Genomic DNA, 13,617 nt, shown 5'->3' with positions numbered 1-13,617 from the left:
GAACTAGAACTAGAGATTTAATATGAGAGGGGAAATATATGAAAGAGAGGAGCAGCATGATGGCTCAGTGGTTAGCACTGCTGCCTCACGGTGTCAGGGACCCAAGTTCGATTCCGGTCTCGGGCGACTGTCTGTGTGGAGTTTGCACATTCTCTCGGTGTCTGCATGGGTTACCTCTGGGTGCTCAGCTTTCCTCCCACAATCTAAAGATGTGCAGGTTAGGTGAATTGGCCATGCAAAATTGCCTATAGTGTTAGGTGCATTAGTCAGGGATAAATGTAGGGTTAGGGAATGGGTCTGGGTGCGTTACTCTTCGGAGCGTCGGTGTAGACTTGTTGGGCCAAAGGGTCTCTTTCCATACTGAAGCGAATCTTAAAAAAAAAGCATGGACATAGGAGAGAAACTGGAACACAGACCTAAGGGGTAACTTTTTCACGCAGAGGGTGGTGCGCGTGTGGAATGAGCTGCCAGAGGAAGTGGTGGAGGCTGGTACGATTGCAACATTTAAAAGGCATCTGGATGGGTATATGGATAGGAAGGGTTTGGAGGGATGTAGGCCGGGTGATGACAGGTGGGACTAGATTGGGTTGGGATATCTGGTCGGCATGGACGGGTTGGACCGAAGGTTGACATGGAGGTCCTGGGCCTCCTTCACCGCCGCTCCCTCACCACCAGACGCCTGGAGGAAGAACGCCTCATCTTCCACCTCAGAACACTTCAACCCCAAGGCATCAATGTGGACTTCAACAGTTTCCTCATTTCCCCTTCCCCCACCTCACCCTAGTTCTAAACTAACAGCTCAGTAACTGTCTCCATGACTTGTCCGGACTTGTCCTACCTGCCTATCTTCTTTTCCACCTATCCACTCCACCCTCTCCTCCTTGACCTATCACCTTCATCCCCTCCCCCACTCACCCATTGTACGCCATGCTACTTTCTCCCCACCCCCACCCTCCTCTAGCTTATCTCTCCATGCTTCAGGCTTACTGCCTTTATTCCTGATGAAGGGCTTTTGCCCGAAACGTCGATTTTGAAGCTACTTGGATGCTGCCTGAACTGCTGTGCTCTTCCAGCACCACTAATCCAGAATCTGGCTTCCAGCATCTGCAGCCATTGTTTTTACTGGATTAGACCGAAGGGTCTGTTTCCGTGCTGTACATCTCTACGACTCTATGACAAGAATGTCACTTTTTAAAAGGGAACACCAATTTAGGCTGCAGCAGAAAAATATCCTGATTGGTCAACTCACATGCGTTGCCATAGAGAATGGATCTGCCAGTGGCCCCTCCGAGCTTATGTTTAATTCAGAAAAGACAGACTGTCTGGACATCTCATTGCGTTCAATTCTGGAAGGATGTGGAGGCTTTGGAGAAGGTGCAGAGGAGGTTTACCAGGACTAGAGGGTATGAGCAAAAAAGGAGAGGCTAGAAAAACTCAGGTTGTTTTCTCTGGTGCGACAGTAGCTGAGGGGAGACTTAGAGTCATAGAGTCATAGAGATGTACACCATGGAAACAGACTCTTCGGTCCAACTCGCCCATGCCGACCAGATATCCCAACCCAATCTAGTCCCACCTGCCATCACCCGGCCGATATCCCTCCAAACCCTTCCTTGATAGAAGTTTATAAAATTATGAGATGCATAGATAGGTTTGATGGTCAGAATCTCTTTCCCCAGAGTTGAAATGACTAAAACTAGGGAACATGCATTTAAGGTGGGGCAGGGGGTGGCAGGGGGGGAGGAGTTCAAAGGAGATGGAAGAAGCTGTTTTTCTTACACAGATAGTGGCAGGAGTCTGGAACATGCTGCCATGGATGGTGGTGGATGCAGATACAACAGGAGTGTTTAAGGGACTTTTAGATAAGCACATGGACATGCAAGGAATGGTGGGATAGGAACCAAAGGCAGGCAGAAAAGATTTATTTAATATTTGGTAGAACACCATGGGCCGAAAGGCCTGTTCCTGTGCTGTACTCTTCTATCTTCTATGTCTGTTTTACCCGTCAAGGACAGGTCCTTTCCTGACACAGTACGTAGATAGGCCCACAAGGGACGATGCCACATTGGATTTGGTACTGGTAATGAACATAGCTAGGTGTTAGATTTTGAGATAGATGAGCACTTTGGTGAGAGTGGCCACAATTTGGTTATGTTTACTTTTGCGATAGGTATATACTGCAGGGCAAGAGTTATAGCTGGGTGAAAGGCAACTATAATGCGATTAGGCAAGATTTAGGATGCATAAGATCTCAAAGGAAGCTGCAAGGGATGGGCACAATAGAAATGTGGTGCTTATTCAAGGAACAGCTACTGCATGTCCTTGATAGGTATGCACCTGTCAGGCAGGGAGGAAGTGGTCGAGCGAGGGAGACGTGGTTTACAAAGGAAGTTGAATCTCTTGCAAAGAAGAAGAACTGATCCTGGGTAATCCAAGATGGAGGATGGGAAAAAAATTTCTGGCTGTAACAGCTGCTCCTTTTTTGAGTTATTTTAGGTGCTGGATGTGATTTCCTCGAATTCCAGGAGCAGCAATTACTGTTTTATATGCTGTTACATTGTTTTGGAACTTTGGAAAAAAAAGTCAAAACAACAGCAGTTTTAAAAGGGAGAAAAGGCACGGCGGCACAGTGGTTAGCACTGCTGCCTCACAGCGCCAGAGACCTGGGTTCAATTCCCGCCTGAGGTGACTATCTGTGTGGAGTTTGCACATTCTCCCCGTGTCTGCATGGGTTTCCTCCAGGTGCTCTGGTTTCCTCCCACAGTCCAAAAATGTGCAGGTTAGGTGAATTGGCCATGCCAAATTGCCCGTAGTGTTAGGTGAAGGGGTAAATGTAGAGGAATGGGTCTGGGTGGGTTGCGTTTTGGCGGGTCGATGTGGACTTGTTGGGCCGAAGGGCCTATTTTAACACTGTAAGTAATCTAATCTAAAAAAAACTCACAAAGGAAGCGCATGGTGAGGACAGTGCAGGGCAGAGAGAGAAAGAGAGAAAACCTGCACTGTTACTGCCTTTGCTGTTTTGCAACATTTAAGAGGCATTTGGATGGGTATATGAATACGAAGGGTTTGGAGGGATATGGACCGGGTGCTGGCAGGTGGGACTAGATTGGGTTGGGATATCTGGTCGGCATGGACAGGTTGGACCGAAGGGTCTGTTTCCAGGCTGCACATCTCTATGACTCTAAGAAGGCTTATGTTAGGATGAGACATGAAGGCTTAGTTAGGGTGCTTGAGAGTTACAAGCTAGCCAGGAAAGACAAAAAGAGAGAACTAAGAAAGCCAGGAGGGGCCATGAGAAGTCATTGGTAAATAGGATCAAAGAAAACCCTAAGGCTTTCCAAAGGTATTTCAGGAATAAAAGAATGTCTGGAGTAAGATTAGGGTCAATCAAGCATAGTAGTGGGAAGTTGTGTGTGGAGTACAAGGAGATGGGGAAGTGCTAAATGAATATTTTTCCATAGTATCCACACTGGAAAAAGATAATGTTGTCAAGGAGCATACTGAGATACAGGTTACTAGACTAGATGGGATTGAGGTTCACAAGGAGGAGGTGTTGGCAATTCTGGAAACTATAAAAATAGATAAGTTCCCTGGGCTGGATGGGATTTATCCTAGGATTCTATGGGAAGCCAGGGAAGAGATTGCAGAGCCTTTGATTTTGATCTTTATTTCATCATTGTCTAAAGGAATTGTCCCAGAAATCTGGAGGAGAGCAAATGTTGTCCCCTTTTTCAAGAAGGGGAGTAGAGACAACCCTGGTAATTATACACCAGAGAATCTTATTTCGGTTGCAGTTAAAGTGTTGGAAAAGTTTATAAGAAATAGGATTTATAAACATCTAGAAAGGAATAAGTTGACGTGGATAGTCAACGTGGTTTTGTGAAGGATAGGTTATGCCTTACAAACCTAATTGAGTTCTTCGAGAAGGTGACAAAACAGGTGGATGAAGGTAAAGTGGTTGATGTGGTGTATATGGGGCTAATATACTGGCAGGGAAATTTGCTAGAACTGCTCAGGAGGATTTAAACTAGTAAGGGGGGGGGGGAGGGGGGGGTGGGACCCAGGGAGATAGTGAGGAAAGAGAAAGAGATCAATCTGAGACTGGTATAGTTGAGAACCGAAGTGAGTCAAACAGTCAGGGTAGGCGGGGACAAGGTAGGACTAATAAATTAAACTGCACTTATTTCATTGCAAGGGACCTAACAGGGAAGGCAGATGAACTCAGGGCATGGTTAGGAACATGGGACTGGGATATCATAGCAATTACACAAACATGGCTCAGGGATGGGCAGGATTGGCAGCTTAATGTTCCAAGATACAAATGCTACAGGAAGGATAGAAAGGGAGGCAAGAGAGGAGGGGGAGTGGCATTTTTGATAAGGGATAGCATTACAGCTGTGCTGAGGGAGGATAATCCCGGAAATACATCCAGGGAAGTTACTTGGGTGGAACTGAGAAATAAGAAAGGGATGATCACCTTATTGGGATTGTATTATAGACCCCCTAATAGTCAGAGGGAAATTGAGAAGCAAACTTGTAAGGAGATCTCAGCTACCTATAAGAACAATCAGGTAGTTATGGTCGGGGATTTTAACTTTTCAAACATCGATTGGGACTGCCATAGTGTTAAAGGTTTCGATGGAGAGGAATTTGTTAAGTGTGTAAGAGACAATTTTATGATTCACTATGTGGATGTACCTACTAGAGAAGGTGCAAAACTTGACCTACTCTTGGGAATTAAGGCAGGGCAGGTGACTGAGGTGTCAGTGGGAGAGCACTTTGGGGCCAGGGACCATAATTCTAGTCGTTTTAAAATAGTGATGGAAAAGGATAGACTAGATCTAAAAGTTGAAGTTCTAAATTGGAGAAAGGCCAATTTTTACAGTATTAGGCAAGAATTTTCGAAAGCTGATTGGAGGCAGATGTTCGCAGGTAAAGGAATGGCTGGAAAATGGGAAGTCTTCAGAAATGGGATAATGAGAATCCAGAGAAAGTATATTCCTGTCAGGATTAAAGGGAAGGCTGGTAGGTATAGGGAATGCTGGATGACTAAAGAAATTGAAGGTTTGGTTAAGAAAAAGAAGGAAGCATATGTTAGGTATGACAGGATAGATGGAGTGAATCCTTAGAAGAGTATAAAGACAGTAGGAGTATACTTAAGAGAGAAATCAGGAGGACAAAACTGGGACATGAGATAGCTTTGGCAAATAGAATTAAGGAGAATCCAAAGGATTTTTACAAATATATTAAGGACAAAAAGGGTAACTAGGGAGAGAATAGAGTCACTCAAAGATCAGCAAGGCAGCCTTTGTGTGGAGCCACAGAAAATGGGGGAGATACTAAATGAGTATTTTGCATCAGTATATTACTGTAGAAAAGGATATGGAAGATATAGACTGTAGGGAAATAGATGGTGACATCTTGCAAAATGATCAGATTACACAGGAGGAATGGCTGGATGTCTTGAAATGGTTAAAGGTGGATAAATCCTCAGGACCTGATCAGGTGTACCCGAGAACTCTGTGGGAAGCTAGAGAAGTGATTGCTGGGACTCTTGCTGAGATATTTGTATCATTGATAGTCACAGGTGAGGTGCCGGAAGACTGGAGGTTGGCTAACGTGATGCCACTATTTAAGAAGGGTGGTAAGGACAAGCCAGGAAACTATAGACCGGTGAGCCTGACCTCAGTTGCAAGTTGTTGGAGAGAATCCTGAGGGACAGGATGAACATGTATTTGGAAAGGCAAGGACTGATTCGGGTTAGTCAACATGGCTTTGTGTGTGGGAAATCATGTCTCACAAACTTGATTGAGTTTTTTGAAGAAGTAACAAAGAAGATTGATGAGGGCAGAGCAGTATATGTGATGTATATGGACTTCAGTAAGGTGTTCGACAAGGTTCCCCATAGGAGACTGGTTAGCAAGGTTACATCTCATGGAATACAGGGAGAACTAGCCATTTAGATACAGAACTGTCTCAAAGGTAGAAGACAGAGGGTGGTGGTGAAGGGTTGTTTTTCAGACTGGAGGCCTGTGACCAGTGGAGTGCCACAAGGATCGGTGCTGGGTCCTCTACTTTTTGTCATTTACATTAATGATGCGAGCATAAGAGGTACAGTTAGTAAGTTTGCAGATGACACCAAAATTAGAGGTGTAGTGGACAGCAAAGATGGATACCTTAGATTACAACAGGATCTGGACCAGATGGGCCAATGGGCTTAGAATTGGCAGATGGAATTTAATTCAGATAAATGCGAGGTGCTGCATTTTGGGAAAGCAAATCTTAGCAGGACTTATACACTTAATGGTAAGGTCCTAGGGAGTGTTGCTGAACAGAGAGACCTTGGAGTGCAGGTTCATAGATCCTTGAAAGTGGAGTCACAGGTAGATAGGATAGTGAAGAAGGCATTTGGTATGCTTTCCTTTATTGGTCAGAGTATTGAGTACAGGAGTTGGGAGGTCATGTTGTGGCTGTACAGGACATTGGTTAGGCCACTGTCGGAATATTGCGTGCAATTCTGGTCTCCTTCATATTGGAAAGATGTTGTGAAACTTGAAAGGGTTCAGAAAAGATTTACAAGGATGTTGTCAGGGTTGGAGGATTTGAGCTACAGGGAGATGCTGAACAGGCTGGGGCTGTTTTCCCTGGAGCGTCAGAGGCTGAGGGGTGACCTTATAGAGCTTTACAATATTATGAGGGGCATGTATAGGATAAATGGACAAAGTCTTTTCTCTGGGGTCGGGGAGTCCAGAACTAGAGGGATAGGTTTAGGGTGAGAGGGGAAAGATATAAAAGAGACCTAAGGGGCATCTTTTTAATGCAGAGGGTGGTACGTGTATAGAATGAGCTGCCAGAGGATGTGGTGGAGGCTGGTACAATTGCAACATTTAAGAGGCATTTGGATGGGTATTATGAATAGGAAAAGGTTTGGAGGGATATGGGCCGGGTGCTGGCAGGTGGGACTAGATTGAGTTGGGATATCTGGTCAGGATGGATGGGTTGGACCGAAAGGTCTGTTTCCATGCTGTACATCTTTATGACTCTTTGACTCCAAATGGATTTCAGTTAGGAATTCGATAAGGTTCCCCACGGTAGGTTATTGCAAAAAAAAATGGAAGCGTGGGATTGAAGGTGATTTAGTGGTTTGGATCAGAATTTGGCTAGCTGAAAGAAGACAGAAGGTGGCATTATGGGAAATGTTCATCCTGGAGTTTATTTTCTAGTGGTGTACCGCAAAGATATGTTTTGCTGTTTGTCATTTTTATAAATGACATGGATGAGGGTGTAGAAAGATGGATTAATAAATTTGCTGATGACACTAAGGTTGGTGGAGTTGTGGACAGTGCCGAAGCATGTTGCAGAGGGACATAGATAAGCTGCGGAGGTTGAGAGGTGGCAAATGGATTTGAACGTGACTCACTTTGGATGGAGCAACAGGAATAAAGAGAACTGGGTTAATGGTAAGATTCTTGCCAGCATAGATGAGCACAGAGATCTTGGTGTGCATAGATTCCCGAAAGGTGCCAACAGGTTGGTAGGTTTTTAAGAACACTTACGGTGTGTTAGCTTTTATTGGTAGAGGGATTGTATTTCAGAGCCACGAGGTCATGCTGCAGTCTACAAAATGCTGGTGCGGCTGCACTTGGAGTATTGCAAACAGTTCTGGACACCACATTATAGGAAGGATGTGGAAGCTTTGGAAAGGGTTCAGTGGGGCTTTACTAGGATGTTGCCTGGTATGGAGGGAAGGTCTTATGAAGAAAGGCTGAGGGACTTGTGGCTTATTTCATTAGAGAGAAGAAGACTCGCCAACTTTAAGGGCATTTAAATGGTCATTGGATAAACATATGGATGAAGATGGAATAGTGATGGGCTTCAGATTGGTTCCACAGGTCAGCACAACATCGAGGGTCAAAGGGCCTGTACTGTGCTGTAATGTTCTCTGACCTATGTGAATACCTGATGAAGGAGTGGCACTCTGGAAGCTAGTGTTTCCATATAAACCTGTTGGACTATAACCTGGTATTGTGTGATTTTTAACCATGTGAATATAGCTAGTAGTCAATGTAGTGAGCCACATTGTTAACTCACATGATCATATTACATTGTAGAATATGTTGTTGTTCCCTATGGGATTTGGCATCCATCCTGATGGGCACAAGAGGGAACGTTTCAATAGAATGTCGTTAAAAACATTCGAACCAGAATGAGAAGTTATCCACTAAAACAGAACAAAAAACTGAGGCTGTTGGAGAACAGAAATTGCTGGAGAAGCTCAGCAGCATATCTGGGTAGCAACTGTGCAGGGAAAACTGAGGTAATGTTTCAGGACCTTGGGGTGCAGGCGCATAATTCTTTGACATTTGCATCACATGTCAACATGGTGGTTAAAAAGGCATTTTGCATGCTTGCCTTCATTACTCAGTCCTTTGAGTTTTGGAGTTGGTACATCATGGTGAGGCTACACAGGACATTGGTAAGGCCTTTTCTGGAATACTGTGTTCAGTTCTGGTCGTCCAGTTAGAGGAAGGATATTACTAAGCTGGAGAGGGTTTCAGAAGAGAGCTACCAGGATGTTGCCAGAAATTGAAGATTTGAGTTACAAAGAAAGGCTGGACAGAGTAATAGAGATGTACGGCATAGTAACAGACCCTTTGGTCCATTCGTCCATGCCGACCAGATATCCTAACCTAATCTAGTCCCATTTGTCAGCTTTTAACCCATATCCCTCTAAATCCTCCTTATTCATATTCCCATCCAGATGCCTTTTAAATGTCGTAATTGTACGAGCCGCCACCATTTCCTCTGGCAGCTCGCTCAAAACTTTCACTACCTTCTGCGGGAAAAGGTTGCCCCTCAAGTCTCTTTTATAACTTTCCCCTCTCACCTTAAACCTATGCCCCTCTAGTTCTGGACTCCCCCACCCCAGGGTAAAGACATTGTCTACTTGTCTTATCCATGCCCCCCATGATTTTATAAACCTCTATCAGGTCACCCCTCAGCCTCCGATGTTCCAGGGAAATCAGCCTCAACCTATTCAGCCCCTCCCTGTAACTTAAACCCTCCAACCCTGGCAACATCTTTGTAAATCTTTTCTGAACCCTGTCAAGTTTCACAACATCCTTCTGATAGGAAGGAGACCAGAATTGCACGCAATATTCCAAAAGTGGCCTCACCAATGTCCTGTACAGCCACAATATGACTTCCTAACTCTGATGAGACTTTATTCACTGGAGCCTAGGAGGTTGACAGGCGACCTTATTGAAGTTTATAAAATAATGAGGGGTATGGATAGAGTTAATGGTAGTTGCCTTCTCCCAAGGAGGGAGGATTTCAGGATTACGGGGCAAGTTTTTAAGGTGAGAGCAGAGAGATTTAAAAAAGGCATAAGGGACAAATCGTTTACACAGAGAGTGGTTTGCATGTGGCATAAACTTTCTGAGGAAGTGGTGGATGCAGGCGCGGTTACAATGTTTAAAAGACATTTGGATAAGGACATGAATAGGAAAGGTTTGGAGGGATATGGGCCAGCAGCAGGCAGGTGGGACTAGTAGAGTTTGGGATTATGGTTGGCATGGACTGGTTGGACCAAGTGGTCTGTTTCTGTGCTGTATGACTGTATGCCTCTGTGAGTCCAGTAACCCTTCTTCAGAACTGATGCTTGCAGATAGTGAGAACTACAGATGTTGGAAAGACAGAATCGATAAAGTATGGAGCTGGAAAAAAGCACAGCAGGTCAAGCAGCATCGGAGGAGCAGGAGAGTCGACGTTTTGGGTCAGTGCACCTCATCAGGGCTCAAATGGAGGGTGCTGATCTGAAATATCAACTCTCTTGCTCCTCTGATGCTGCTTGACCTGTTGTGCTATTTCCAACTCCATACTTTATCGACTCAGAATGGATGCTGCCGGATCTGCTGAGTTTCACCAGCTAGTTCTGTTGTTCATTTCAGGAGTGGGTCATTCAGTCCCAAAAGCCTGCTGAGGAAAGGCTGAGGAATACCTGAACATTCCCACCCAATCCCCAATAACCTTTCAGCCTCTCGCTTCTTCAGAATCTATCTACATCGGGCCTGAAAGATATTCTGGTGCCACTTCTATCAAGGGGGAGAATGCCAAAGGCTCGTGCACTCTCTGTGAGCAAATGATTTAATCTCTGCCTGAAATAGACAACCCTTCCTTTCAATTAGTGACCCCTCGTTCTCGGTTTTGGACAATCCATGAAGGATGCTTGCTACCTACTCAGTGAGACCACATCGTTCAGTAAGTATGAAGTCTTGAGATGTGCTCTGTCGTGTCCACTGTGCATGTCTGTCGTCATTCTCACTGTGGTGTGAGAGTTCCTGGTGCTCTGTGAAGATTCTGGATTGATGAGGCTGGTGCCACTCTCTCTGGCGAAGGCAAGTTCATTGGCAGCTTCTGTAAAAGGAGAACAAGAAAACTCCACAGCTGTAAGGAATGCCTAGTGGCCCTTAATGTGTGCTGCTATCACTCCAGGGTGACACAGATCGGGATTAACTCACGGAGCGGTCAATGTACACACTTCCAGCCTGACTGGATTCTCTGCTGCAGGTAATCGAGGGTCAAACATCGGTCAGGGACCTGAGAGAATCTCCACAATTCACTGAGAAATACCAGGAGTCAGTCAGGACTGCAGATACTGGAGACCAGAGTCTTGAGTGTGGAAAAGCACAGCCGGTCAGGCAGATTCTCCTGCTCCTCCGATGCTGCCTGGCCTGCTGTGTTTTTCCAGCACCAAACTGACTGGAAAATATAACTCAATGAGAGGGCAGGCAGGGTTGCAGTTCAGTGCCTGACAGTGCAGCACCCCTTCTGGACACCCTGCGCTGGCCTATTACCTGCCCTCGACCTCTTCATTTCCAACTGCCGCCGGGACATTAACCGCCTCAACCTGTCTACCTCCCTCCCCCACTCCAACCTCTCACCCTCACAACGCGCAGCCCTCCAATCCCTCTGCTCCAATCCCAACCTCACCATCAAGCCAGCGGATAAAGGGGGCGCAGTGGTAGTCTGGCGCACTGACCTCTACACCGCTGAAGCCAAATGTCAACTCGAGGACATCTCTTCCGACTGCCCCCTCGACCATGACCGCACCCCCCATCACCAAACCATCATCTTCCAGACCATACAGAACCTCATCACCTCAGGAGATCTCCCACCCACAGCTTCCAACCTCATAGTCCGGGAATCCCACACTGCCCGGTTCTACCTCCTTCCCAAGATCCACAAGCCTGACCACCCTGGCCGACCCATTGTCTCAGCCTGCTCCTGCCCCACTGAACTCATCTCTACCTACCTCGACACTGTCCTATCCCCCCTAGTCCAGGAACTCCCCACATATGTTCGAGACACCACCCACGCCCTCCACCTCCTCCAAGACTTCCGTTTCCCTGGCCCCCAACGCCTTATTCTTCACCATGGATATCCAATCCCTCTACACCTCCATCCGCCATGACCAGGGCCTCCAAGCCCTCCGTTTTTTCCTCTCCAGACGTCCCCAACAGTACCCTTCCACTGACACTCTCATTCGTTTGGCCGAACTGGTCCTCACCCTTAATAATTTCTCCTTCGAATCCTCCCACTTCCTCCAGACCAAAGGGGTAGCCATGGGCACACGTTTGGTCCCCAGCTATGCTTGTCTCTTTGTTGGCTACGTAGAGCAGTCGATCTTCCGTAATTACACCGGCACCACTCCCCACCTCTACCTCCGCTACATTGATGACTGCATTGGCGCCACCTCATGCTCCCGTGAGGAGGTTGAGCAATTCATCAACTTCACCAACACATTCCACCCTGACCTTAAATTTACCTGGACATCTCTGACACCTCCCTCCCCTTCCTGGACCTCTCCATCTCCATTAATGACGACCGACTTGACACCAACATTTTTTTACAAACCCACCGATTCCCACAGCTACCTGGATTACACCTCTTCCCACCCTACCTCTTGCAAAAATGCCATCCCGTATTCCCAATTCCTCCGCCTCCGCCGGATCTGCTCCCAGGAGGACCAGTTCCACCACAGAACACACCAGATGGCCTCCTTCTTTAGAGAACGCAATTTCCCTTCCCACGTAGTTAAAGATGCCCTCCAACGCATCTTGTCTACATCCCGCACCTCCGCCCTCAGACCCCACCCCTCCAACCGTAACAAGAACAGAACGCCCCTGGTGCTCACCTTACACCCTACCAACCTTTGCATAAACCAAATCATCCGCTGACATTTCCGCCACCTCCAAACAGACCCCACTACCAGGGATATATTTCCCTCCCCACCCCTTTCCGCCTTCCGCAAAGACCATTCCCTCCGCGACTACCTGGTCAGATCCACGTCCCCAAACAACGCACCCTCCAATCCTGGCACTTTCCTCTGCCACCGCAGGAACTGTAAAACCTGTGCCAACACCTCCTCCCTCACCTCTATCCAAGGCCTTAAAGGAGCCATCCACATCCATCAAAGTTTTACTTGCACATCCACTAATATAATTTCTTATATCCGTTGCTCCCGATGCGGTCTCCTCTACATTGGGGAGACTGGGCGCCTCCTAGCAGAGCGCTTTAGGGAACATCTCCGGGACACCAGCACCAATCAACCACACCGCCCCATGGCCCAACATTTCAACTCCCCCTCCCACTCTGCCAAGGACATGGAGGTCCTGGGCCTCCTTCACCGCCGCTCCCTCACCACCAGACGCCAGGAGGAAGAACGCCTCATCTTCTGCCTCGGAACACTTCAACCCCATGGCATCAATGTGGACTTCAACAGTTTCCTCATTTTCCCCTTCCCCCACCTCACCCTAGTTCCTAACTTCCAGCTCAGTAACTGTCCCCATGACTTGTCTGGACTTGTCCTACCTGCCTATCTCCTTTTCCACCTATCCACTCCACCCTCTCCTCTTTGACCTATCACCTTCATCCCCTCCCCCACTCACCCATTGTACTCTATGCTACTTTCTCCCCACCCCCACCCTCCTCTAGCTTATCTCTTCACGCTTCAGGCTCACTGCCTTTATTCCTGATGAAGGGCTTTTGCCCAAAACGTCGATTTCGAAGCTCCTTGGATGCTGCCTGAACTGCTGTGCTCTTCCAGCACCACTAATCCAGAATCTGGTTTCCAGCATCTGCAGTCATTGTTTTTACCCCTTCTATAGTGCCAGTTTAGATGCTGGTTCAGTGGTGAGAACTGCTACCTCACAGGGCAAAAGTGAGGACTGCAGATGCTGGAATGCAGTCTCGATTATAGTGGTGCTGGAAGAGCACAGCAGGTCAGGCAGCATCCGAGGAGCAGGAAAATCGACGTTTCGGGCAAAAGCCCTTCATCAGGAATCACTGCTGCCTCACAGCACCGAGGGACCTAGGTTCAATTCCACATTAGGCAGCTGTCTTTGTGAAATTTACCCATTCTCCCCGCGTCTGTGTGAAATTTGCCCATCCTCCCTGTGTCTGTGTGGGTTTTTTTTTTCTGGGTGCTCTGGTTTCCTGCCTCGGATTGTGAATTTCAAAACAGGGGCATGTTTTTGAGAAGAGAGATTTTTTTAAAAAGGCATGAGAGGCTTCTTACATGTTTTCCACCGGAGGGTGGTTGGTGTGTGAAATGAACTT

The sequence above is a fragment of the Chiloscyllium punctatum genome, chromosome 30 (genome assembly GCF_047496795.1).
Source record: "Chiloscyllium punctatum isolate Juve2018m chromosome 30, sChiPun1.3, whole genome shotgun sequence".
In the NCBI taxonomy this organism is placed as follows: Eukaryota; Metazoa; Chordata; class Chondrichthyes; order Orectolobiformes; family Hemiscylliidae; genus Chiloscyllium; species Chiloscyllium punctatum.
Note: the sequence above shows the minus strand (reverse complement) of the source record.